The sequence below is a fragment of the Danio rerio genome, chromosome 12, assembly GCF_052040795.2.
Source record: "Danio rerio strain M-AB ecotype USA chromosome 12, GRCz13ab, whole genome shotgun sequence".
Classification (NCBI taxonomy): domain Eukaryota; kingdom Metazoa; phylum Chordata; class Actinopteri; order Cypriniformes; family Danionidae; genus Danio; species Danio rerio.
In genome coordinates this window covers 45,873,764-45,897,211 of record NC_141032.1, presented here as the reverse complement: position 1 = coordinate 45,897,211, position 23,448 = coordinate 45,873,764, and the positions used below count along the sequence as shown (strand labels likewise).

The following is a 23,448-nucleotide window of genomic DNA, read 5'->3' as shown; positions in this document are numbered from 1 at the left end:
TTGGCATTTCCCGCACGTGAATTCTGACCAATCAAAAAGCAGTTTAGGAAATACATTCAATCCGCTTGTTAAGTGTGACGTCACGCGAAGCGGCTTCCGGGTCCAAGCGCTCTATTCAACTGAATGGGGAGACTCATGAAATGGTAATAATAAACGTTTACAAAGCGATTTAATACTTTCGAAAATCACGATCGCAGTATATATGTCCATGCCTAATATCCGATGGCCAGAAAGTTATTAATTTTTTATAAATTGTTAAAATTTTGGTGTTTGTTATGCAGCAAGCCCAGAGATTGTTGTGTACACTGTGATTTTATATAAAATTTACTTTAATGTATGATAGGAATAAAACGTGATCATAAACGAATGATTCCTCCACTCAAATGGAAACCCGGAAACAGTAAACATACATCACAAACACGTCACCACTGAACTAGCGGATAACATCTTGCCAAGAATTGGGTAAGCTAAAATTGTTTGTAGTGTAGTGTGAATGAGTGTGTGTGGTTGTTTCCAAGAGATGGGTTGCAGCTGGAAGCGCATCCGCTGCGTTAAAACGTGCTGGATAAGTTGGTGGTTCATTCCGCTGTGGTGACCCCGGATCGATAAAGGGACTAAGCCGAAAAGAAAATGAATGAATGAATAAACACATGGTCAATGAGTGATGTGGATTTTGTCAGATGACTGCATTTTGTTTTTTTTTCAACTGGTTCGGACCAAAGCAATCAGTGTAGTGTGAAAACGACCCAAAGACGGCAGAAAATGCAACAATGTATAATTTGTTGCCCTTGGTCCGGACCAAATGAACCGAATTACAGATGTGAAAGCACCCTGAGACTCCTGCTGTAGTGTATGCATGTGAATGTGTGAGCCAATACTGGGTTGCAGATGGAAGGGCATCCACTGTGTAAAACAGATGGATAAGTTGGCAGTTCATTCTGCTGTGGTGACCCCTGATAAATAAAGGGAATAAGCTGAAGGAAAATGAATAAATGAATGAACCAATGCATTAAATAAATTATATTTGTCACACATCTACAATAAATATGATGTTCAGATTGCAAAAAACAGAGCTTTATAAATCATTCCTCTTCTGTTGTTTCCTCTTTTCTTTGTTCTGCCCCATTACATCCTGTTCAGAACTTTTAACCAGTGAGATTGTAAGTAGCTTTCCTTTGGTGGTTCCTCCACATTCCGTCCCCCAGCATTCTATTTGGAACTTTTAAACCGTATTCCAAAGCGTTCACCGTCTGCTGTTTCTTCTCGGTCCTGCTCCGTGTTTTTCCCCAGTCTTGCTGTTTTCACCCCTCAGTGGGGCGGAAAGCCGAGGCCTCCAGTTGCCCTCCAAACATTTTTATTCCAATAACAAGAAATGCCACTTCGGTCAAAAAAACATTCATGTTTCTGCAGAGCTTGACAGTTACATTGGTTTCCACAAAGCAATGCCTCCCTTTCTGTATAATTCATCACTGCTTTGTCACCCTGTAGCTGTCGGCACACATATACACACAGAAAGAGACTCAAACGAACACACACTCAGGCCTAACACACACACACACACACACACACACACAGACACGCAGTATCTAACCAGTGTCAGTCACTCACATGTCTTACAGCCAGTGCTGGAGGTGCTTTTGTATCTTTGAGGCCTTGTCTTTTCCTCAGTTCATTCAAGACATTAAACTTCTCCTTTTTTTTCCCTCTCTGCAACTCTTTCTCTCATCCCTTTTTTCTTGCAGATGCCGGAAAAAAAGCAACCGATGCAAAGTGGAGTCTGTCAAGCCAATGAGGACGGAAGATGAAGACAGGCCTGCCGAAAATAAGGGTAGGCATTTTAGCGGGTGGTTTTAAAAGCCGACGTGTTTCCCTTCAAGGTAAAACTAGCCTCGGCAGTGGATTTTGAGCGCAGTTTAGAGTTCTGAGGCTGGCGGATGGTATTGTTAAGTGACAGGTATGGAAACTGCAGCTGCCGAGGTGTTTCTCCGACTTTCTTTTAACTCTTACTTCAGAGAGAAATCACCTGAAAGCCCGTCTGTAGTCACAGATATCAGGATTCATGTCGATCCGCCGGTTTTATTTGATTCTCTCGCACGCATCCTTGTAACATTAAAGAGAGTAGATGACTCGGGCTTACTTGAACAATTGCGCATTGATGTCAGGTACCACAAGCCATATCTGGTTTTAAAACTCATCCAGAGTTCATGGAAGTCAACAAATGCCTTCCCCAGCCTGTCTTTAAGTTCAATATCGCTCATATCTCTTATCAAAGCGTGCTGGTGATTTCTCTACATACATACACTCTAGGATTGTTCAGTGGTTTCATGTGGAACTGAGGAACTAGAGCAGTTTTTCGCTGGACGGTTTCTGCTTTGGTGATTGAAGGAAGTTCTTGATGTTTCATTTATAGGTTCTTCAGATCAAGACGAAGGGTTTCTTACAGCACAAGGCGAAAACCTTTGGCCTACTACATGTCACAATTGGAGATGGTGAGATTGATGTAACGTTTATAAGGATTCACTTTTTTCTCAATATAAAAAATGTCATTTTGCTTTGCATATTTTCTTATATTCTTATTTTCTTATTTTCTTAACATTTATAAAAGTAAATTTTAATTTGTTTCTTTTTTATTACCTTCATGACTATTTTTATTTTAGCCAATAGGAAATATGATTTCCTTTTTTACATTTTTATTTCACAAACAAGGCTTTATCTTGAACTCCTTTTTTATTTTACAATTAATTTTTACTCTTATGAAGTTATAAAAATTAATAAACAAATTAAATGCAACTTTTTATCTTAAATTGTAGACTGAAAACACATCTGTTTAGCTCTGCCTTTACTGAATAAGCTCTGTGCTGCGTCCCACAGATCACACCGTGTCTGTCTTTTCTTTTTTGTATTCTTTTATAACTTGTTTTAACACATTTTAATCTCTTTTATTCCTGTTTATTTAAAGCATTTTGAATTTCCACTGTGTATGAAATGTGTTATAGAAATAATCTTGCCTCGCCTTGCTATATTTTAGGAAGACTACATGTTGTAGATTTATTTATCTCTGAATTACAAGCATCTTTTTTACAATTAAAATACAATAATTATTAAAAATTTTGCAATACATTTAATAAAATACATGTTTCATATTTACTATATATATATATATATATATATATATATATATATATATATATATATATATATATATATATATATATATATATATATACAGTTGAAGTCAGAATTAATATCCCCCCTTTTAATTTTTTTTATATTTCCCAAATGATGTTTAACAGAGCAAAGACATTTTCACAGTATATCTGACAATGTTTTTTCTTCAGGAGAAAGTGTTGTTTGTTTTATTTCGGCTAGAATAAAAGCAGTTTTTAATTTTTTAAAAACATTTTAGGGACAAAATTATTAGCCCCTTTAAGCATATTTTGTTTTTCGAGATTCTACAGAACAAACCATCATTATACAATAACTTGCCTAAAGTTAACCTAAATACAGGGGCGCCCCCAAGGGGTGGCCAGGGGTGGCCACGGCCACCCCTCGGTAAACTCTGGCCACCCCTGTGGCCACCCCTTTGGCCACCCAAATATAATTTTGCGGTTGACATTATTGATTTAAATGAACTTATAAATTCCCAATATTTAAATAAATAAATAAATAAAATGCAGCCACTAAATTATTGTTGGTGTTACTGACATAGCTCTCCCTCTCTGGTTCAATGCTGGTAAAAGCAGACTGACGCATGCGCGCAGAAAACCATTCCCGCGTGCCTCACGCACTCCTGTGGTTGTTTGCATGCACGCCGACAAAATAGGTACCGCTCATGCGCCGTGAAACCGGAGTAACAGCCTTTTGTGCAGAGGTGTCGGCAAGCAGCGAGTTTTGAAAGTCGACTAAAGTTTATATATGATGATGATGATGATGATGATGATGTTACTTTCACTAAGCATACCTTTAAAGCAGAAAGGAGGGATAATGAGTCAGGGAGGTAAGACTTCATAACATGAGTTCTCAGCCATGATCTGGACTAAGACCACAGATAATTCTATAATACATTTTTTGTATTCTCTAGAATTGTCATAATTAATTTTCATGCAAAAGGTTTCTTAAGTGATCTTGGCATATCACTCCAGTTGTTGTTTTGCAGTAATATTTAGGACTGATTTCTGTTATTTATTTAGAATAATAATTGTATATTAATATTAATTGTATTTATTTAGAATAAATGTAAATAAATTGTTATATTTATTGAATAACAAATCTAACAATTCAAGAGAGGTGGGGGGTGTATAGGGTGGTTCGCCCAGGGTGTCATTTAAACTAGAACCACCACTACCCTTCCCGATCGTCCTTGACAGCACGCAAACACCTTCAATAGACAGCAATGGCAATTTAATATTTACCTTAAGCTACAGTATATCAATAGAAGAAGCTGCATTAATAAAATCAAAAAGCAATAAGCAAAAAGCAATATGGATAAATAATATTATTAGGTATAGTGAGTGTGTATATAGTTCAGTTTTGTTCAGTTTGTTCATTTGTTTGGGTTATTAATAAACTCATTATTCTTTCATTCATTTTCTTTTCGGCTTAGTCCCTTTATTAATCCATGGCCACCACAGCACATTTTTACACAGCGGATGCCCTTCCAGCTGCAACCCATCACTGGGAATAATAAACTCATTAATCTTCATTAATTTTAGACATGGCATATACCGTATGATGTACAATAAAGGCACATAAAAAAGAAGTTATTTATACAGTATATGAAAAGTGTTTTTAAACTAAACTTAGATTTTTATTTGGTTTGCACATGTACTTGCTGAATTATTTCAGGAATAAATTGTAATACTACAAGAAGAATTAATTAAATTAATAAAAACTACATTATTTCATTTACCAGAAACAAAAATATAACATTACACTTAATTCATTATTTTTTTGTGTGCCACCCCAAGATTTGGTGCGGCCTCTTCTGGCCACCCCTAAGAAAATTTTCTGGGGGCGCCACTGCCTAAATAACCTAGTTAATCCTTTAAATGTCACTTTAAGCTGTATAGAAGTGTCTTGAAAAAGATCTAGTAAAATATTATTTACTTTCATCATGGCAAAGATAAAATAAATCAGTTATTAAAAATGAGTTAATAAAACTATTATGTTTAAAAATATGTTGAAAAAAATCTCTCCATTAAACAGAAATTGGGGGAAAATAATTCAGGGGGGCTAATAATTCTAACTTCAACTGTATATATATATATAGTATATACAGGGTGTCCAGGGGGTCTTAAATAGTTCTAATGCTTAAAAGCTCAATTTTAGGCCTTAAAAAGTCTTAAATCTACTGAAACATTGTGTTGTAGATCTTAAATCTTTTTTTTAACTGGTCTTAATTTTCCTTTGTTCATGTAAAGCAACCCAATCTGGCCATTAAGACCCATACAATCATCAACAATCCATCTCAATAAAATGTTTTATTTAAAAGTAGGATTTGATTACTTTCCTTGCAGTAACATTTGCTTAAAAGTTCTCAATTTTTTTTACTGCTGAGGATACTGACCTGACCTATATTTTTATTATTAAATTATTATTATTGTAGACTGAAGTAATTGACTGCTATGTTTTCTTCTATTCTTGGTAATGGTTTTTTGATAGGGCAAGTGTAAATCTTTCCTAACTGGAATATTATTTTTTTTTTTAAAAACAAGCGTTTAGCCCTGTATATTCATTCATAGTGGTCTTAAAAATATCCTAAAATTAACTTTTTGAAACCTCTAGTGAAACATTTAGTTGTGGCTTTAAAATGAGTTTTGAGGAAAAGTAAGATTTCTGAAGTAAAAAGTGTAAAAATGTAATTCATGATGTAAAATATATATCAAAACATAAAATACAGCCCCAAAATGGAAAATACCAATACTTGAGACAACAATTTGAAATTCAGACTTTTTCTAAGTATATGGTTGTTATACAACTCCAATTAAACTTTTTAAATGTACAAATTATTGATTTGATTTATTTATTTATGTATGTTTAGGCTTTTTTTTCCCAATGGCATTAATAGAAACAGAATTCCAAAATATATAATAAGAATTCTGAGGGGAAAAGTCCTAAGTTTGAGATGAGTAGTTGCAAATATATCATTATTTATTAATGTTTTAGATATTTAATAATTAATTAATTGATAAATATTTATTTAATATTTTTTCGGAAAATTATACATTTCTTATAAAGTAAAAAAAAAACGATTTGAAAAAAAATTGGAATTCAAGCAGCATGGTTGCTCAGTGGTTAGCAGGGGGCTGTGTGAGTCCTAACACCCCAGTATAGTGAAGGGGATGCCATACTGTCAGTGAGCACTGTCTTTCAGATGAGACTTTAATCCCAGGTTCTGACTCTGTGGTCATTAAAAATCCCATGGGACTTCTCATAAAGAGTAGGGGTCATAAGAGTAGAGTGTCCTGGCCTTTACCCATAATGACCTCCCAATCATCCCCATCCACTGAATTGGCTCTATCACTGTCTCTCCACTCCACCTATAGCTGGTGTGTGGTGAGTGCACTGGCGTCGTTGTCCTGTGGCTGCCGTCATATTCCATGATGTGAAAAAAATACTCAGGATTTAAGGGACTCAGACCTTTTGGTGGAAAAAAGTCAGAAAATCTCTCGCAAAAAGTAAAATAAAAATTGTGAAATTGAAGTGTAAAAATACTGAGCGTAGAATTCAGAGAAATCATGTAAACGGCAACATGTATCCTTACAGTACAATAGAAAATAAAGTTAAAATTGTGATGCATAAAGTTGTATTCAACTTTATTATTGATATTTTTATGAGTTTCATGGCAGAAAAAAATATAGTAAAATCCTAAAAAGGGGATTCTGAGGAAAAAAAAAAAGTCTAAATTGTGAGCTGTAGTCAAAAGTGCTTCAGTCAGTCAAAGTCTCTCTCTGTGTCCCGTCTCACTCTCTCCTTCACCTCCCACATTTAATCAGGTATCTGGGGTCCGTGTGGAGGAACTGTTGGATTAGACAGCATTCTGTTGGGTTAAAGAGGAGGTTTGGTGGAGAGCAGCTCCTGCTGTGGTGAAGTCCCTCCACCTCCAGGGCATCAGCACTCAAGAGAGACTGAGGGAAACGCTGTAAACACACGGTAAGAGCACTCACTGACTCAATCACACAAATCTCACATTACACTCAACACAACGGACTGCATCAGCAATTACTGGACAGCTGAAAGAAATAAAAGTTGTTCAGCAGTTTAAGTAGTAGAATTTTAGGTTTTGTGAAGTCTTATTTAAGGCATATTTATTGATGAGGTGCCTTTATATAAAGCTTTGAAATTAATATAGAGCTTATTTCTGGCACAAAAAAATCTAATTAATAAAGTAACAAAAATTCTGATAATAAAGCCTGATTTGTGAAATGTAAACTAAGATTTTTAAGATAAAAACTGAGGAAAATATCAGCGCTTTGAGATAAAAAAAGTCATATATATATTTTAATTCAGAAACAAAAAGTCTAGTTTTCAAGACTTTTGACAAGATTCAAATTTAGACATTTATTATTTATTTATTTTTTTACAAATTTGTTAGATGAAAAACATCACATTACTAAGAATTATGAGACATAAACTGTGTGTTTTGACAAAACACAGAATTAAATTTATTGACAGTCACATTTGCAAGATTTAAACTCGAGAAAACCATAAAACAGTATTTCAGAGGGAAAAAGTGTGATGTAAACTCAGAATTTATTTTAGAAATAAGACTTTCTCCAGAAGACAAAATATTATCAGACATACTGTGAAAATCCTTGCTTTGATACTAGGGATGTAACGGTATCAGAATTTCACGGTACGGTAATACCTCGGTATGAATGTCACGGTACGGTATTTATTGAATCATTTACAGGAAAAAACAAAACTTATGAAAATACTCCAAAAAAGTGTCAAAAGTGTCAATGACATACAAATTAGTCATCTATCTGTAAGCTTTGAAACACTAACTTCAATTTTAATAACAAAAAAATATTAAACCATGTAAAAAAATAAAGTTTCAATTTAGTATTGTTAAAAACTCATCACATTCAACATTTAATCACTCACTCACTTAGATAGAGATGGGTTTAAAGGAAAATTATCATATAAATATAATCTGGTAAAAGCTGGTATCTCTGGGCATTTACAATGTCCCCTGCAACAGAAAAAAACCCTCTCATTTGGGACTGAGGTTTCTGGGACAAGAGAGATATGACTTGGCCCATGTTGACAGCAGTGGGTAACGCTGTGCATTGTCTTTCCCCCACTTGAGAGGACAAACCATGAGTAAGATAGGGGTCTCATGTCTGCATCAATCTGAACAGTGTGCTGACAACACCGCTATTCAGTACGCGCGCGACAACACAGCTGATAAGAACTCGCGCGACAACACCGCTACTCAGTACGCGCGCGGCGACAACACCCGCTTTAGAGTTTTCCAGCTCTTTTTAATCCCCGCTTCTAGCAGCACACTCCATTTCCGCATTACTGGATCTGTAGCGACAACAGACCGCAAGGGATGATGGCCACGGCTAGGCTGATGGGAATTGTAGTTTTCGCTACCTCCCTTTCGCTTCATTCGCCTGAGCAAATTTTCTCAGAAGACCTATAGTTTTACCTAGTCATGCGACTTCGGTAATATCGAAAAAAATTTATATTGCGGTATGACGGTATTTACAATACCGTTACATCCCTATTTGATACGCATCATTTGGGAAAAAAAAATTTAATAAAATAACAAAAATTAAAGGGGGGCTAATAAATCTGACTTCAGTTATATATATATATATATATATATATATATATATATATATACAGCTGAAGTCAGAATTATTAGCCCCCCTGTTTATTTTTTCCCCAATATCTGTTTACAGGAGAGAAGATTTTTCAACACATTTCTAAACATTATAGTGTGCTGTGTAGACTTTCAAAAAAACAAACAAAAAAAAAAAATAGCTTAGAGGGGCTAATATTTTTGACTGCTTTTATTCTAGCTGACTTAAACAAATAAGACTTTCTCCAGAAGAAAAAGTATTATCAGACATACTGTGAAAATTTCCTTGCTCTGTCATTTGAGAAACATTTAAAAAAGAAAAAGAATTTCAAAGGGTGTTTAATAAATATGATTGTAATGGTGTCTATATATGTATGGATGTCAAAGTTGTGCTCAGAAATGCTGCATTGACGCACTATTGCACCAGATTTGCTGCTACAGGTTTTCAGGTGTGATGATTTTTTTTATTTCTGACTGAGCTGAAAAAGTGTGTGTGTCTATGTGAATCTATAGCTTTATAACATCCTCTTAATGAAAACTTTCACACAAATGCCAGTGAAGGCACAGTTTGAGCCTCCTGCTATTGCGAGCTGCAGCATCTCCAAAATATGAGAAACAATAAAATTCTGAAATGTAAATAGAAATTGTAGACAATAGAAAAAAAATTCGAGATGTGAATTAAACAAAAAATAAACTAATAAAAGTAAATTTTTTTTTTTTAGAAAAAAGTCAAATTTGTAAGATGTAGACTGAATAAAAAAAATCTAAGTTGTGAAATCTAAATGCAGAATTAAGAAAAAGTGAGATAAAGAAAGATATAGCTTTTTTATTTTGTAAAACAAGCTTCCATAGAAATTCTATAAAAATAGTTTGTGAATAGTTGTGTTTCAGAAATACTGCATTGAAACACTATTGTGCCAGATCTGCTGCCATTGGTTCTCAGGTGTGAGTTCAGTTTTTTTATTTCTTTCTTTGGTCAAAACTGTATGACAATCAAAAATATTGAGTTTGTAGACAATGAAGGCGAGATTTTATAGACAAAGTCAAATTTTCAAGTTTTAAACTCAAAATTCAGAGAAAAATGTCAAACCTAGGAATTCTAAATGCTGACTTCCAAAGAAAAAGTGTTTGAGATAAAGTCAGAATTCCTTTGGACAGTTATCCAACAATGTTTTTTTTTATCTGTTTATTTTTTTATTTATTGAACTTCTTTTTTATTATTAGTCTGTAAAACAAGCTTCCATAGAAATGTCAGTTTATTCATTAATTTTCTTGTCGGCTTAGTCCCTTTATTAAACCGGGGTCGCCACAGCAGAATGAACCGCCAACTTATCCAGCACATTTTTACGCAGCGGATGCCTATCCAGCTGCAGCCCATCTCTGGGAAAGAAATGTCAAAGTTGTGTTTCATAAATGTTGCATTGACGCACTACACCGCAGATGTCAAACTCAGTTCCTGGAGGGCTGCAGCTCATCACAGTTTAGTTCTAACCCTAATTAAACACCTGATCAAACTCATTGAATCTTTGGCTTGTTTGAAACCTAAGCTGCGTTCGAAATCGCATACTAAAATCAGTATGCAAGCTGAGTAGTACGTCCGAATTCACAGAATTCGGAAAACATATGTGAGAAGTACCCCTATGGCCTACTACCTCCAGTGAAATTCTGAAGTGTGCATCAGATGTACACCACCCTATCCCATGATGCACAGCGAAAGAATTCATGATTAAGAGTGAAGTCAACTATTGGTCAGGTGAGTCAAGTGATGATGATAAAATGGTGGATGTAGTACATCCATCCTTTTCATACTATTTGCATTTATACTGTATAGAATGTACTTTTATAAAGGCAGAGTAGTACGTTTAAATTCTAATGCGGTTCCTACTGAGTAGTAGGTGATTTTGGATGCCGCCCTACAGATAGGTATGTTGAAACAGAGCTGGAACTAAACTCTGCAAGGCTGCAGCCCACCAGGAATTAAGTTTGACAACTCTGCACTACATTGTACCAAAAAAAAGCAGAGTTCCACAAATTCATTCATGTCGTCCCAACAAAAATCTATTGGGCCCTATCATACACCCGTTGCAAGATGTGACGCAAATGTTGTTTGATAATTTCAGTTTGACGCAAGTGTCGTTTTTACGTTTTGCAGCGCGCTGTTTCAATGGCAAATGCATTTGCGCTCATGTGCGCCCATAGGCGTTATGGTCTAAAAAAGATGGTGTGTTAAAGCGCATTGCTATTTTGAAGATCTAAAATAGACTGCTCAATTGACCAACTAAAAGGAGGTCTAAAGTCCAGCGCAGAGCACGTTAATTGTGCGCCTCTCTTACACATTGCTTATTACAAACAGGATGCACAGCAATACGCAAATATCTTTACAAATGAAAAAGAATTAAAAGATTAAAATATTACAAAAATGTTATTTTACTTTTATTTTATATTTTTACATCAATATAAAAACCACTGCCTCCATGCCTTCTTCATTACTTCTTCATTTACTTTTTCAGTTTATTCATAACCATTTGCTTTTGTATAATGGTATCATTAGTAGTAGTATTATTTATTATATCCATGTTTATATTTGCTTTATTAAAAACAAGCTTAGATTTGTCCACCTGTCAGGTTTTAGATCATATGGGGCACAGCATGTGTATTTGGATATAACTCAGTTTATTGACCACACTTCGTTATTATTGTTCATTTATTCGTTTGCTGGAAATTAGAGCTGAATTTAGAAATAGTTTTGACACAAATCATTGCGCTTAACAAACAAAATAATTATGTAGGCTAATGCATGTCTGTGCGTGCAACATGTTTCTCAGTGGAAGAAAGTAAAAGTGAAAGTAAAGAATGAGTGGGCTCATTCTCACGCTGCAGATGCTCTGTTTCACTGTTTTCTCTCTGTTGAAGCACTCAGTTTTTCCACTTACAAAGTCCGCCATGTAAATAGCAAATGCTCTATGGCGCGACACAACTGACTCTTAAAGGGAATGAGCGATGAGACTCTTATTGGTTTATTCTCAAAAGACACCTATAACTCATTAAGAGAATAAGCTCAACCCTGTTAGAACATACACCACGGCGCAAATTGAATTTTTCTGTCCTTAAAATAGCAAAAGTGGGTTCGGACATGCTCTTAATGCTTCTGCACATTACACTTTGTGACAAGATTGTTAAAATAGAGCCCATTAAGTAAAAGGAATTCAATTTCGACTGAACATAAAACAATTACGTTTCCCTCAAAAAATCCTCCTGCAAAGCGGCAAACATCACATTTTGGATTGTATTGCACTACATTTGCAGCCAGTGGTCCTCAGGTGTGATTTAATTTATTTCTATTCCGACTGAGCTTACCAAAAAAAAAAAAAAGTCTATTAAATATATACTTATAGTTAGGGATGTAACGGTATCAGAATTTCACGGTACGGTATTACCTCGGTATGAATGGCACGGTACGGTATTTATTGAGTAATTTACAGGAAAACTAAACTAATGAAAAGACTCGAAAAAAGTGCCAAAAGTGTTTATTTACCTTAGCACTGAACATATCAATGACATACAAATTAGCCATCTATCTGTAAGTTTTATAACAGGAACTTCAATTTTTCAATTTTAATAACAAAAAACTATTAAACTATATAAAAAAATAAAGTTTCAATTTAGTATTGTTGAAAACTCATCACATTCAACATTTAATCACTCACTCACTTAGATAGAGATGGGTTTTTTTTAAGGAAAATGATCATATAAATATAATCTGGCAAAAGCTGGGATCTCTGAGCATTTACAATGTCCCCTGCAACAGAAAAAAAAAACCCTCTCATTTGGGACTGAGGTTTCTGGGACAGAGAGATATGATTTAGCCAAGGTTGACAGCAGTGGGTAACGCTGTGCATTGTCTTTCCACTACTTGAGAGGACAAGCCATGAGTGAGATAGAGGTCTCTTTGCGGTATAAGTCAATGTCTGCATCAATCTGAACAGTGCAATTCTGTAATCTCCATGACTGTTTTTAGTCGTATTCCCCGACTTATATTTCACCACAGTCTGGCAGTGCCTGCATACTGTTTTTTTCTTTGTCCCCTTTTCTCCTTTTTTGTATCTTTTTAGAAAGAAACCGAAATGCTTCCACACATCCGATTTAAAACCCGCTTTAGGTTCAATCATTTCCAGCTCTTTTTCTTCCCCGCTACTAGCAACACACTCCATTTCCGCATTACTGGATCTGTAGCGACAACAGACCGCAAAGGATGATGGCCACGGCTAGGCTGATGGGAATTGTAGTTCCCGCTACCTTCCGTTCGCTTCATTCGCCTAAGCAAACTTTTCTCAGAAATATAGTTTTATTGAGTCATGCGGTAATATTGAAAAAAATTACTATTGCGGTATGACGGTATTTACAATATTGTTACATCCTTACTTATAGTAAAGATAGAATTCCACTGGACAATTGAATAAATGCCTTTTTTAGTTTGTTTTCTTAAATTTTAAATTTTTATTTTGTGAAACATCTTCCATAGAAAGCTGTGTTCAGAAATGCTGCATTGACACACTATTGCACCACATTTGCTGCCACTGGCTCTCAGGTGTGATTTGAGTTTTTTTCTTCTCTGACTGAGTTTTCCCTTCAGAAATATCTCTGAAAACTGTATGACAACCACAAATGCTTCAGAAAAATCTGCCAGAAATGTACATACATCTATAGCGTTTTATACTCCTCTGTCATGCATACACACACACATACACGCGCACACAGTTGTTTGGGCCTCCTCTTGTTGTGAGCTTGCTCCGACATGCCCGACTCGATCCTGCGGGACTTACATCAGCCACAAAGCAAATAGCAACAAACGCGCACGGTAAACAAGCTAGCAGCAGCTCGCTGTGCAATACACACCTTTTCTGGAGCTCTCCAGCCTCTTCCTGCCACTCAGAGTTTGGCGCATCTTTAAAACATCAATACATAATTGAGAGCGAACGCGGCGCCGCAGATTTGCATGCTCCTCATTTGATCCCCATTGCTCACCAGCTGCTTCCAGTGCAGCTCCAGTTCAACCAGTGCCTGCCACTTTCACTCTCCGCACTTAATTGGTTCCCAAGGCAAGAATTAAATATTTACTTTAAAGCCCTTAAAAATTCAATTGATTTTTATCTGACAGCTGTGATGGTCTCGAGTGGGCCGATTGCAGGCGGTCTCAACCAGGTCCCATGAGCGATTGGAGAGAGCGCAACACAAACTGACAGGAATCCTGCCTCACACACACACACACACACACACACACACACACACACACACACACACACACACACAGATGCTGTGGTTGTTTCTTGATCAGGCTCTGGCGTGGTCAATGCTTTTATTTCACACACAGCTGTTGTGTTGCTGGCGTTATATCTGAGAAGTTCTCTCATCAGACAACAGATAAAGGTGGAGCTGACAACAGTGAAATGCCTCTCAGTATTCTGATAGGTGATTTGTAATTTATTGAAGTGTATTTCCAAAATTGTTTGAGTGTGAGGACGTGTGAATGCACGTGTTAATGATGAGTCTGCAGGGTTGTGGCTTTAAAGAAAGTGTAAAAAAAGAAAAGAAAATGTATTTCTGTCTGTCTGTCTGTCTGTCTATCTGATGATTTTATTTTAAAAAATCAAGTAAAATGAGACCAAAAGCTTGTTTAAAATTTAAGGAAACCAATTTTAATTAAAAATTTTAAAACAGTAACTGATTTTAAGTCTTTTGATTTAAGATATATTTACTTATGATTATTTTGTGTCAACTGTAATGACAATACATTTTATAGTTACAAAATGATCCTTTATTGCTTACTTTTTTTTTTTTACTTTTTACAAATAAATCTTTAATAAACTAAAGGGTGAGTTAAAATGATTTTTATTAAATGGATGTATGCCTTTGGTAATTAAAGGAATTGTTTACAATATATATATACATACATACATACATATATATATATATATATATATATATATATATATATATATATATATATATATATATAAATATATATATATATATATATATATATATATATATAAATATATATATATATATGTGTGTGTGTACGTACGTACATACATACATACATACATACATACATATATGTATATATATATAAAGTAATAAAGTAATAAAGGATAATTTTGTAACTATGAAATGTATTGTCATTACAGTTGACACAAAATAATCATAAGTAAATATATCTTAAATTAAAAGACTTAAAATCAATTACTGTTTTAAAATTTTAAATCAAAATTTGTTTACTTAAATTTTAAACAAGCTTTTGGTCTCATTTTACTTGTGTATATATATACTATATACTTTATCAGGTTCATATATACTTTATCAGGTCCAACTGCTTGTTAACGCAAATTTCAGTCAATCAAATGGCAGCAACTCAATGCATTTAGACATGTAAACATGGTCAAGACGATCTGCTGCAGTTCAAACTGAGCATCAAAATGGGGAGGACAGGTGATTTAAGTGACTTTGAACGTGGCATGGTTGCTGGTGCTAAATGGGCTGGTCTGAGTATTTCAGAAACTGCTGATCTACTGGCACTTGCATGCACAAACCTTTACATTTAATATTAAACAACATCAATATGAAATTAATCATAGTTAATAAACTGAATCCTGATTATAAAATAAATATAATGTTGGACACTACTGATCAATGCATTTTTAATCAATAGGGATTAATGTGAGTCTCTAAATAGTCAGAACAGTCCAGTTAATGTAAAGTCTGTCAATAGTGTGTCAATAGTCATTATGCAGAGTCGCTAAATGGATTTGCAACAATGTCAATATGAGACCTTTGTGTTGTTTCCACATTGTTTAGTTGGAGTAAAGGCTCAAAAGAGCAGCTTTACTGGAGTCCGTCACATTTGTTCTCTCCTCAGAGTCAGTGAGAGTGATTCAGTCTGCCAGGCTCACAGTTAATAAGTTATGAATAAGTTAAAGCTTCAGCGTGAGGAACAAGAAACAGGCAGGATCTCAAGAGCTCAAGCCCAGTCAGACGCTCCCAAAGCATTGCAGCAGCGTTTCCACAAAACCTTAGGAGGCCTGTTAACGCCGGAGGGGGAATCAATCACTGCGGACTCGCATTAAAACCTCAATGTGCTTAATACTGCGGCTGAGTATGAAGTCCTGTCTGTATCTGTTCTGACCATCACAAATCTTTAAACCGCACTGCAGATATCATACCAAGCAGATGCATTACAATCAGCGGCTTTTTATTGAGCCATTGAGAGATTTACACAGACACATTGCTGTGATTTAGATGATACCGGAGCGTTTGATGTACATTGATTGAGTTTTTGTTGCAAGGAAAACGTTTATAATAGTTTTTTTGGGGGGGTGCTGTGAAATCTCGTGTCAGGAAATCTGAGCTTGTGATTTAGTTTATACTTGGATTTTTTTTATAAGTTTTTATTACTTTAAATCTTGTCCTGTACTGTAAAAGATGTTGGGTTCCACACAACTCCTTCGAGTTTTCCTAACTCAAATTAATTTAGTTAATTGTTAGTTAAGTTGACTTAATTAATAGTTTTTACGAATTTAAGTGGATTGAACAAAACAATTAAGTTGTCCCAATAAAAAAAAAGATTTCTGTTGTTTCAACTCATTTTAATTAGTTTGAACAAGCAGCAAAATACTTTTTTTAATGTGTGCTTTTATAATTGTATGTATTTATATTTAAAAATTTATATATTTAATAATAAGAGACAAAAGTCAAATTCTGGTTTATATATCTGCAGTTTTGTAAGTTGTTTTTATAATATTAAATAATTATATATCTGTCAAAAACAGAATAAATTGAATTTTCTGCTCTCGTTCGAGTATTAGTAGACCGTCTGCTTAATATATGCTGATACTGCTCATTTGACAGACATTTAACTGACTATAAGAAACTTTGCAAGTCCATGTCAACTTACACTAACCCTAACGGTCTACGTATAATCTAATGAGAATTAGTTGGCATGTTAGAGCAATGAAACAATGGGTTAAAGGGACCTTAAAAATAAGGTGTTACCATTGACTGTGATTAACAATAATATTATGTCTATATAAATCATATTTCAACTAAATGTTGAAGTGACTTGCAAAAATAAGATTTCTTATTATATTTAGTTGTGTAAATGTATAAATAAAAATAGTAACGCTTTAACTTATTCTTACACTAACTTTATTATTATTATTATTATTATTATTAGTAGTAGTAGTAGTAGTAGTAGTAGTAGTAGTAGTAGTAGTAGTAGTAGTACTGAAATAATATTAATACAAACAAATAAATAAATATATATGTATGCACACATTTACTTAAGTAAATAAACAGATTGAGTAATGGGCTAAAAAAATCGGCCAAAATATTTCTTTGTGGATTTTGTGTGGGCCTTCTTTATAATTTTTCCTTTTTTTTTTTTTTTTTTGTGATATGTGAGCAAAAGTAACATTTTTAAATAATATTCCAATTGTTATCATTACTTTAACGAGCATCAGAATGGGAAAGGAAGGTGATTTTAAGTGTCAACTAAGAACAGGAAACTGAGGCAAAAATTGGACTATTGAAGATTAGAAAAACGTTGCCTGGACTGATGAGTCTTAATTTCTGCTGTGACATTCGAATGGTAGGGTCAGAATTTAGAAAACAACATGAAAGCATCCATCCTGCCTCGTATGCCTCGTATCAATGGTTCAGGCTGGTGGTGGTGGTGTAATGGTGTGGGGGATATTTTCTTGGCACACATTGGGCCCATTAGTACCAATTGAGCATCATGTATTTCACAGCCTACCTGAGTATTGTTGCTGACCATGTCCATCTCTTAATGACCCCAGTGTTCCCATCTTCTGATAGCTACTTCCAGCAGGATAACACACCAATCATCTCAGACTGGTTTCTTGAACATGACAATGATTTAACTGTACTCAAATGGCCTCCACAGTCACCAGAGCTCAATCCAATTGAGCACCTTTGGGATGTGGTGGAATGAGATTTGTGCATCATGGATTTGCAGCCGACAAATCTGCAGAAACTGTGTGATGCTATCATGTCATTATGGGCCAAAATCGCTAAGGAATAATTGCAGTACCTTGTTGAGTCTATGCCATGAAGTATTAAAGCAGTTCTGAAGGCAAAAGAGGGTCCAACACGGTGCTAGAAGGTGTATCTAATAAAGTGGCCGGTGAGTGTAAGTTAAAATGTAAAAAAAAAAATTCAATCTTTCAGTAACTACTTTTTAAAATAATGAACAAAACTTAACTGGAAACAAATGTTACAAGCTCTGTTAAATAAAAATCTGTTTTATGTCATTTGTGTTTTCATTGCGAGACAAGTGTTTATAATCATTCTTCATGAAGAGAAAATACTTGCTAAAAAGTAGTTTACATTCTCCATCACATCAGAGCTTGTGATTGTAACCTGTAGATCTGTGTTAGACGTTTGTACTGGACTCTCATCTATTCACTTTGACTAATAGTCTTTAAATTGCTCCATTCGTCTCCTCCAGCCGCCTGCTTTTTTCTTTATAAATGAGGAATTAATTACTTTCCCTTTAACGGTCATAAATACAGAGTGTCACATATGGGATCTGACCCGGGTTAATACAGGTTAAATTCTGCAGCGCTTTACCAAAATCTGACATACTGGAAAGCCATTGGGTCATGACAGATTGAAATGAAATTAATTGTTTATGTTATGTATAGTGTATATGTAGACCAGGGCTGGGTGTCATATGGGGACATTTTTATAAGTAATACGTTAATATTAATTTTTATGATTTTGTTATTGTTTAAAAAAATGTGTATTGTAAATGAATTATTATTGTATAGTTAAAATTATTTTAAAAGATTTAATCTATTTTTTATTGCATTTAATGTAAAAAAAGTTCAAAAAATAATATGTTGCTAGTTAAATAACTGTATACAATATTAAGCTAGGGCATAAGTGAGGTTTAGAGATCTCTTTTTAATGAAAGTGATTTAAACTAAATTGACAATAAACAATATACCCTCTCCGGCCACTTTATTAGGTACACCTGTACAACTACTCGTTAATGCACATTTCTAATCAGCCAATTACGTGGCAGAAACTCAATGCATTTAGGCATGTAGACATGGTCAAGATGATCTGCTGCAGTTCAAACCGAGCATCAGAATGGGGAAGAAGGTGATTTAAGTTACTTAGTTTGAACATGGCCTGGTTGTCGGTGCCAGACGGGCTGGTCTGAGTATTTCAGAAAATACTAAAAATAAACAAAATAAAACTTTGTTTGTGTGATGTTTATAGCTTTTCCTGCGAAGTCCGGGTTGTATCTACAATGAATAAAATGATTCACTGATGAATCTTTGGATTTACAAATTTCTTTTAAGTTAAGTGGTTGAAAACTTTTTATTTGAGCTGATTCTAGACCAACAGATTAAGTTGAACATTACTAAATCAAATTTGTTCATTTAAATTCAACACATATAAATTGATTGCAACAATTTTGCAATCATCAATTTTTTCAATGTAGTACACAGTATGACCATATTTCAGTCAGTTTGTGTGTTGCTCTTCTGACCTTGGTTTGGTTCTAGTTTATAAATTATCGGTGAAACACAGAATAAATTGCAAATTTTGAATTTCACACTACAAACTAGAACAATCTTCCACCCCATATTGTGGAGCAAAAGGTTACTTTCTCCTCTTTCCTTTTGCATCATCCAGAAGTTAAGATTTGAATTAATTGTGAAACTGAAAAATGTAGGATTTGATTTAAAGGGATAGTTCACCCAAACTGAAAAATCTGCCATCCTTTACTTACCCTTCACTTCGTCTAAACCTAAACCTACTAAACCTGAGTTTTTACCTATTTTGAAGAATGTTGGAAACCAGTAACCATTCACTTTTATGATATGTGTTTTTTTTTCCCCTCTATGAAAGTAAACGGTTACAGGTTTTCAGTTTTCTTCAAAACATATTTTCTATTTTTTAACACAATAAAATGTTTTGGGTCGACTTTAGGGAAAATAAATAGAGTAAATGTTCATTTTTGGGGAAATAATCTCTTTAATAGAAAAACATTGTTACCTGATTACCTGAAGTACCTTAAAATTGATTGATGCATCATTTTTAGTTTCTCTCTGTCTAAAATCCCACTTTTGTTATGCCTACATTATTCAGAGCCTAATATTTAAACCAAAATTTGAAGTTCAAATAAATAATATTGACCACCATCTGAGGTTGATTGAAGAGAAAAACATATTTGCCTGAACCAAGAAAACATTGTATTAAAGGGACGGTTCACCCAAAAATTAATAATTTACTCATCCTTGACATCCAAACCAGTTTGTTTTTTTTTCTTTCTGTGAATACAATACAATATAAGGCGACACAGTGGCTCAGGGGGTAGCGCTGTCACCTTACAGTACAGCAAGAAGGTCACTGGTTTGAGTCCCGGCTGGGTTTGCATGTTTGGATGTTCTCCCTGTGTTAGTGTGGGTTTCCTCCGGGTGCTCCTGTCCAAAGACATGCGCTATAGGGGAATTGAATAAGCTAAATTGGCCAAAGTGATTACGAGTATGGGTGTTTCCCAGTAATGGGTTGCAGCTGGAAGGGCATCCACCTTATAAAACATATGCTGGATAAGTTGGCGGTTCATTCCACTGTGGCAAATCCTGGTAAATAAAGGAATTCAGCCAAAAGAAAATGAATGAAAATAATATTTATTTATTAAGCAGATTTAAAAACAACTGAAGTTGATCAAAGTGCTGTACATAAGAGTACTAAAAACGGAGAATAAACACAAAAGAAGATATTTTGAAGAATTTTGAAAACCGGTAAACATTGACAGGGCTCGAAGTTAAACTTTTTTGCTTGGTAGCACCGGTGCTTGCTCCTAACTTAAAAAATGTAGGCGCATCAGCCAAAATTGAGTTGCACCCACCAATTATAAACACCTTTACTGCAAGTTTTATACAAACAGATTTATTGCATTTGAAATCAACACTAATCAAACTAACAAACAAACAAAAATGTATGCATGCGTGAGGAAAATGTGTCTCTACGAAATCCTGTTATCACAAGAAAACACATTTTTTTTTTGGTTTTGGTCGCATATGAGCTCGAAATTTTATCTATGTGACCAAAACGGTCGCAATTTTAAACCCTGATTGACTTCCTTAGAAGAACAATAATAATATGACAGTCAATGCTTACCGGTTTTCAAAATACTTTAAAATATCTTCTTTCAGTTTAGGTTTAGAACAAGTCAAATGTGAGTAAAATAGTGGTAGACGTGTCATTTTGGGGTGAATTATCCCTTTAATTTGCATCCTTTTTTTCAATATCTTCATCATTTGGACATTTGTATTGTGTAAATTACTATTTAAAGCAATAATTGACCAAACAAATTGACCAAGGTAATATAATTTCTAATGGATAGCATATTTAGTCATTGGTACAGTTTGTATGACAGCACTCATAAATGTGTTTTATGAATAGTCTAAAGCCTCAATCTCATCCAGCTCAGCTCTCGATCCTCTCAAAGCACATTTTCCTCCTCTTTTTTTATAATATTTTTCCTGCACGAGTCTGGCAGCCTCCATCTCCCCGTTCATTAGCACTTCAATTAAATAAAAAAGGGATGTAGTTGTGTCTGAATCCTCTGCCAATTTGGCAGGCATCCCGAGCGCAGGCACAGACCAGAGCCTCCTTTTTCCACCCGTAATTCGGCCCCTAAGCAAAAGTGACAGGATCTGTCAGCGGTCCGCCATTCACCTGAGCATCTAAGTTATATAACACTGGTCTGATGATAATTAGTGTCAGTTTTAATCTGCTCTTAAGCGTCCGGCATCTGTGGGCTGTTGTGCCGAGGTGTCAACTCTAACCTGAGCATGAATATTTCAAGGGGATTTGGAGGACGCCAGGAAAGATTGAATTATTTCGTATTAGCCGCTATAGAGTGTGATTTCCATCGCAGTGCAAACGGCTTCAGATCTGGCTGGATTGGTGTGATATGAGATGCGTGGCAGGTACAAGTGTGCCGTACGGAGGCCAAACGCTCTTTGTTTCTGGCCGTGATGTTATTTTAGCAGCGCTGCGGTGGTTTGAGGGTTTCAGAGGAGTCTCAGTACAGCGGGACGTCGTATATTTGCTCTCTTCACACACACACAGAAACACGTATGTCCTATTTTCACTGTCAGACAGCCAACAGAACACACACACACATACACAACTAACAGAAATAAGTACCTACACTATGCACGTGTAGTATGCATTAAAAACATTATATATTTGCATATTGCATGTAATATAAATTACATTTATTATTTATTTATTATTATTATTTAATCATTAAAACAGCCCAGTTTTGTGATGTTTTTAAATGTCTTTTCATTTTTAATAATTGGTGTTTTTGTTACTATTATTATGGTTTTTGTTTAGATATAAATATACTTAATTATAACGTGTATTTTTGCCCATTTTCATATTTAAATTATGACTAATATTTGACTTTTTAAAATTAATTTTAAATGTCTAAAATTATTAACAATTTTATATCTAAAAGTCATCACAAATAAAAAAAAAAACGTTGCACATACGTTAAATTATTGAAAATACCTTAAAAACAATTTAATAATAAAATTACATATTTATAATAATTACAAAAATTAAAACAATTTTTTATTTTTAGTCATTGGAGCTGTTTACTTGTTATATTTAATTACTATTATGGTTAATGTTTAGATTACATAATTATAAAGTGTTTTTTTCCCCATTTACATATTTAAATTTGACTTATTTTTTATTTTGAATTTTAAATGTCTAAAATTATTAACCATTTAATATCTAAAAGTAATCACTAATAATATAAATAATAAATAATATAAATAATAATTTAAATTGAAAAATGGGTAGAACATATACTTTATAATTATCTCTACTTTTTATTTGTTATTGTTTTGTATTTGTGATTACTTTTAGATATTAAATGGTTAATAATCATTCAAAATATTTAATTTATATGTGTGTTTAAAAATAATAGACATTATTGTAAAATTTGTTTATATTATGCATTATTTTAAACATTGTATTTTTTTGTATTCATTGTTTCATTGGAATAACTAAAATACTTATTTGAATTTTATTAGTTTTTATAATTTTATAGTATTTGTGATACTTTATATTGATATTTTTCTAATTACAGTTTATGTTTACGATATTGAAATTATCATTAATATCATTGAAACATTGCATATTTTGTACTTTTTCACGTTTACATGTGCATTTTTAAACCCATTAGTTTTTTTAATAAGAATTTATTAATTTGAATATATTTAAATTATGTGAATAATTGTTATTGTTGTAGTTTTAATCCTTATTAATCATTCTTTTAAATTATGAAATAATAAAAGTTTTTATTACAGTTTATATTTACTTTATCAAATTATTATTAATATCATTAATAATATTGCAGTATTTTTTGTGTGTATTACGTTTTCACACTTATAGTGCATTGTTAAAACCATTAGTTTTTCAATTAGAATTTATTAATTTGAAAATATTGTTAAAAACATTAATACTTGTTCTTGTTATATTTTAAATTATTATTATTCATGTTTTTTAATTGTGAAATAATA

The 23,448-nt window shown here is 33.9% G+C and overlaps 1 protein-coding gene and 1 long non-coding RNA gene across 12 annotated transcripts in view; one reads left to right on the top strand and one right to left on the bottom strand.

Annotated features, from left to right (window-relative positions):
- LOC141376869 (uncharacterized) overlaps nt 1-23,448 on the bottom strand; it is a 601,238-nt gene that overhangs the window by 4,236 nt on the left and 573,554 nt on the right. The window lies entirely within an intron of this gene.
- The window catches only part of LOC137496776 (uncharacterized), a 77,097-nt gene that overhangs the window by 25,403 nt on the left and 28,246 nt on the right, over nt 1-23,448 (top strand). For 5 of the 11 annotated variants that reach the window (XR_015504655.1, XR_015504652.1, XR_015504650.1 and 2 more), the window contains exons 4-6: nt 1,743-1,828; nt 2,411-2,500; nt 6,996-7,152. This is a non-coding gene — a long non-coding RNA (uncharacterized LOC137496776). The remainder of the gene's footprint in view (nt 1-1,742; nt 1,829-2,410; nt 2,501-6,995; nt 7,153-23,448) is intronic. The other 6 variants (XR_015504657.1, XR_015504656.1, XR_015504654.1 and 3 more) reach the window with 2 other exon arrangements.